This window comes from Astyanax mexicanus, chromosome 6, assembly GCF_023375975.1.
Source record: "Astyanax mexicanus isolate ESR-SI-001 chromosome 6, AstMex3_surface, whole genome shotgun sequence".
NCBI classification, from domain to species: domain Eukaryota; kingdom Metazoa; phylum Chordata; class Actinopteri; order Characiformes; family Acestrorhamphidae; genus Astyanax; species Astyanax mexicanus.
In genome coordinates, this window is record NC_064413.1 from 5,169,173 (window position 1) to 5,174,816 (window position 5,644).

Here is a 5,644-nt window from a genome sequence, read left to right on the forward strand (position 1 = left end):
TGTGTGTGCTTTTGAAATTTGAACCACAAGAAGCCATGACAGGACAAACTCTGACAGCAAGCAAGATAAGAGTGACAGCTAGGACACACAACATCTGTATACTGCACACACACAAACAAGCGTGACCATATGCATACACCCTCACACAGGAAAACCTCAGCACCATTGTGGGGAATTGATAAATAGATGGAACTATGCGCACACACACACAAACACAAGTTGAACTACACATCCATTGTTCAAAGGAAGTGGCTAACTGTCGTTCCTTTTAAGCCTGCTTTTGCAGAAGTTCATGTAGCCACACACTGGCCGCACAATAGAGACAAATAAGGACCCAAAAAAGACTAATTTTGTCTTGTTGGCACTTCACATCCACATAGACCAAGTCATTTTTTGCTTTTGGGAATGTATAACAACTCTCTGTCTTTAATAATTCAGTATTTTGCTCTTGCAGACATGAGCCACTCTGCCTTTTTATGTCTACCCAGTCGATACAAAAAATAAGGCCACTGTCAGGCTCCCGTTTTTCAGTTCTGTATTTAACAAGCTCGTACCATTCCCTTTCAGTCAAAACCACATTAAAGGTCATTTTACTGTAACTTATTACTTTATTATTTCAAGCAAAGTTAAGGTTGTAAGACAACCTCTTGTAGGGAAAAAGGGGTGGAGTAAACATCCTGTCCAGGCACCCCAAGAGGCTCCTCTTATAGCAGCTTGGGAAAATGCCAAGATGTGTAAAGTTGCACAATCGAAGCTTTTAAGAAGAATCAAGTTTTATTTAGAGTAATTTGACTTGTACTTGGAATTGCACTCTCTTTAAAAATAAAGTCACATCAAATGATCCTGTGAGCAATAACATAAGAAAACACATTAGTTTCATAAAGATATAACACTATCATCTGATATAAAGGGTCTATTTTAATGAAACCAAACATTGCTGTTTTTCACTGGCATCGCTAAAAAAATAATCATATGAAACACCACAACACTTTTAAGAAAGTATAGCTCAACAGCACCAAAGCTTAGGCATGCCAGTCCTAAAAATGCGCCACTATGAATAAAAGTGTGAACTTTGTTTCCAGCTCCTACCGATTATGAGCAAACCCAGCTAACAATTTGTGGTTAGTAGAACCTTTTCTGAATGTCACATTTAATCTGGCAAGTTTCTTAAACCGGCCTGTGTAGTAAAACCACTCCAAATGATTCAGAATGCAGCAGCACGTCTGCTCTTCAACCAGCCAAAATGGGCACATGTCACCCCACTGCTCATTGAGCTCCATTGGCTACCAGTTGATGCTCGCATCAAATTCAAAGCTCTTACAATCGCCTACAAGGTGATGACAGAACAGCTCCTTCCTACCTAAAACACAATGCTCACTCTATCAATACAAACTTTACATCTTTACAATTTTTACGTCTTCAAAGTCCTCATGCTTTCCTTTAGCTATATAGGTCAGTGTCTCCAATGCTAGGTTGCTGGACATTTGTTTAAACTTGTGTCAATGTTTTAATTTATAGTTTTGAGTATGTCACCTTTAACATTTCCATAACATTAGTATTCATTTAGCTTGGAACGTTATGTGAGAAATGTTCTAATAACATTGTGAAGCAATCAGACATGTAATCATCAATCACATTCCAGAACATTTCTGGAACATTGTTTCTGTAATGTTACAGGTTAACCTTCCCGGAACCTTTTTAAAATGTTGCTAAACATTCTTATACTGTTCCATGTTAGCTATATGTTGGCTATCTGCTGAAAGTGGCACGAGTGCAATTGTTATATGACATGGGAACATTCACACCCGTATCTAGTGTGAGGTGTTATCTTGTGAGTGACGTTGAATGTAATGAGGTTGTTTACAGAGTGATCATGGCAGTGATGTGAATTATAGGAGTTGGAGCACGGTCTGATAGTGTGTTCAAGATGGATAGGCTGTTTGAAGTTGATAGGGAATTTAACATTAGTTAATCCAGAGTGTCACATGTGTACCAGGAATAAGTCATCGAAGGCATCACTACCCAGAGTGAATTTACAATGTGTGAAAAGGATCGAGACCAGTGGCATCTGGCTAGAATTGTCAATGTGATCAGACAAGTCAATCTAGCAGAAATTTCATCCATCTTTAAGGCAGGAGATGCATTATCACACAGGTCAAAGTAGCGTTGTTAAGTTTCTATGGAAAATGGCAAATAACACAGGATAAAATTGCTGTCCAATGACTTTTGTCATGTGTATTATTAATGTAAAAAAAAAAACTGTTTGCCCAACTGTTCAGCTTAAGACTCTGTTTGGCTGTTTGTTCTGACATTAGATTCTAGTAAGTACAGTATGAAAGTCATTGGGGAGCTTGGGGAATGAACAGAGCAGACTTTTATCTGTGATAAAAAAAAAAAAATGTGTACGTGAGTGTGAGAGTGTGTGTGCACGTGTGTGTGCGTGCATGTGTGCACTGAGGGAGGGATAAGCAAGCCTGAGTGAGAATTTAAGGGCTCATAATCTAAGCTGGTCTCTCTAGCTCCTGGGCTAAATGTCTTTACATCCCTATAAATGTCTTTAATTAAAGCTAACAGAGTTATCACGGCCGCCGAGCACTCGTACCACATCAGCTTCTAATTACCTCTGAGCTGACCAGAGGGGGAGAGGGAGAGAAACAGGAGATGAAAGTGAAGGGAAAGAAGGGGTAGAAGAGATAGGTGAGGGAGGAAAGTCAGACTAAGATTAGTAAGACTAAAAAATAGAAAAGAATGGGGGGAAAGGGAGGGGAGGAAACAAAGTAGGACAACTGCAGCTACATCAGTCTGAATTTATCTGCTGTGATTCTGAATGTTAAAATCAATAGTGTATGAGCAGAGGATGCCTAATCATTTATATGGGAATTAAAAATGTATGTAAAATCATGTACAAGTTGCACACCCATTGCTAATACAGATTGTCTAGGAAAGGCTTGCCATTAGAATAGGATTCATTGGAGCAGATCAACAAATATGAACCTACTGGCACCATGCCTAATGCAAGACGTGGGCTACAAAGTGGTATAAAGCATTGAGTTGTGGAGCAATGTAGAAATTTTGTTCTCTGTAATGATTTATGCTCCATCCATTACTTTTGGGAGGAATTAGAAAGTGGTGATCATCTAACATCTCGACCTCCCCAACAATAAAATCCTCATTGCATTGCTGCAAAATTTAGTAAAATGCCTTCTCTGGACACTAGAAACAGCTCCTCCAACAAAGAAGGATAGATTCTTTAAAATACACTTGATTTTTAAAGAATCAATGAATGAGCATGTGTCCCAATACGGTCCATATGGTCTATATAGTTTATCTTGGTATAGATATACAACCTATCCCATTGGTTAGGGCTTCACTGGCAGAAGGGACTGAGATGGGCTGTTGTAGCTTGTTCCCAGGGATTCAAGTAAGCTCTGGATACACCACAACCTTGGAAACTGGGAGGACACAATGTCTAACCCTCTCCCTCCTTGCTGTCATCAAGTTGGTCCACCTGGTTTTCCAGGCAGTTGGCTCTGCCCCTGTGTGCCATCTATGATAGGATCTGCAAGGGTCCAGATGTTACAAGACCTAGATCGACAACAGGACTCATGCCTGGTAGATCTAAAGTCCTAATGTGTCAAATTAACTACAAACATAATTAGAAACTGAAAGAGTAATCAATCCATCACATGCTGATTTTCAGTGGGTGAGACCAAATCATTGTCTGAGAAAATCATTCTACGTCTTTTGGATGTTTTAAGATAAGTCAACGATTATGAATTTGAGTGGAAATGCAATTATTATTTAGTCAGGTTTTTGAAAAACAGCATCTCTGTAGATAATCAGCATGACTATCTTGACCAAGCATCAAATGCAACATACAATATGCAGGTCGAGAGCTGATTAACCAGCTAACTAAGTCAAGTCGAGGCTTTTGTCATCATATCTGAGTACAGGTACAAAGTGCAACAAAATTAACGTTCCTCCGGAACCATGCTGAAAATATTGTGAAAAATTGATAAATAAAATGAAGCAACAAGTGTTTAAATGTTGCATTATTAATGCTCTCACTCTTTGTTTTCCTTATTCAAAACTTAACCTCTGCCACCCCTTCAAGTTCATACAGTCAGGCTACCATTACATCTGTGCTACACAGAGACAGAAAATATGATAAATCCTCCAAAAAAGCAGAAAGAATCAACAAAGCTCTAGCTTAACAGATCTGCATCCAAGTGCCTGTATACACAGTAGAGAAATCTAAGTTTAGAAATCTGATACAGCAGGATGACATGCTTGGCAGAAATAACTTCATGTTCAGACAATGCTAAGTATCGTTTTGGTCTCGAGAATCATGATACTACAGTTGGTATGGGTATCAAAGGCAGAATTCTGGTATCCTGACAACCCTAGTGCAACATGGAACAACAATACAATAGACAACAAATTGGATGCAAAATTATGTATTGATAGGATGTTAATGATTCTTATGAACGGTGAAAACATATTGACCTTACAATATTGGTTTGTTTTTATTGGAATCTGAAACTTCTTGGAAATAAAGGGGCTTTTGTAGTAATTTCTATAGTCTAGACCTGAGCATTCAGCGTAGGTCTGGAGTTTCCACTAGAGGATCTGGTTCATTTGAGCTCCTTGCATTTTGTATTAACACATGCAGGGCCAATATGTCATGTATGCAAACTACACAAGTGATGAAACAAGAACGGCAAGAGAGAGGTCACACTTTGATTTATTAGATATGCCTTTCTGATACGTTCCTAAGGAGTTCTTAACAACCCAAGAGTGCAGGACATCAAAACAGAACTACTAAGAACCAAGTTTTGACTCTGAGACTCTATGAACATATTCATAAATCAAGTAACTTCAAGTAGGCCAAAACAACAACATGCTTCAGTGTTTTTTCAGCCATCCATACGGACGCAGCAGAGGCAGACGTGACAGGATGGCTTCAGAGCGCCGTACCTGTTGGGGGCTGAGAAAACAAATGAAAAAGGAAGCTGTTGACAGTGAGAGGAAACAGATGCAGGTAGATACATGAAGCATAGCTCACATAAGTCATCATTACACTCTTGAGCTCAGACCCTCATTTGTTCTGCTAAAGTTTCCAAGAAGGCCACATTTAAAGGGTAATCTGATATGGCCCCGTGCTTCCTTTGTAGTGCACTGTGTATAGGTCATGAAATGATCACCTCTGCAGCCTTGATTATGCCCTATAAGCAACATGTATAGCAATTTTATTTGATAATGACCTATAAGCAACATTTACAGCAATTTATTCAAGAACAAAAAACAAACAAAAGTCACATTTTAATATATTGCAATATATTGTGATACTGTAAGCAAGGTGATTAAATGCAATACTGCAACTTTCATTTTTATAAAATTTGAGTAAAAGAAAAGTTTGCTTAAATGCAATCAGAGCAGTCTGATCAAACATCAGAGTATAGCACTGCTATCTATTGAGTAGGGTTTAAACACAACACTATAGTAACCACTGCCTGACCTCTATTTTTACATGTAAACCAGTAATCAAAAATCAATACCTTTTTTGAGACTACACACTGTATTGTAAAACAGAATATTGCAATATTTCCATATATTGATTTTTCCTTTCTAGTTCTAGTACACA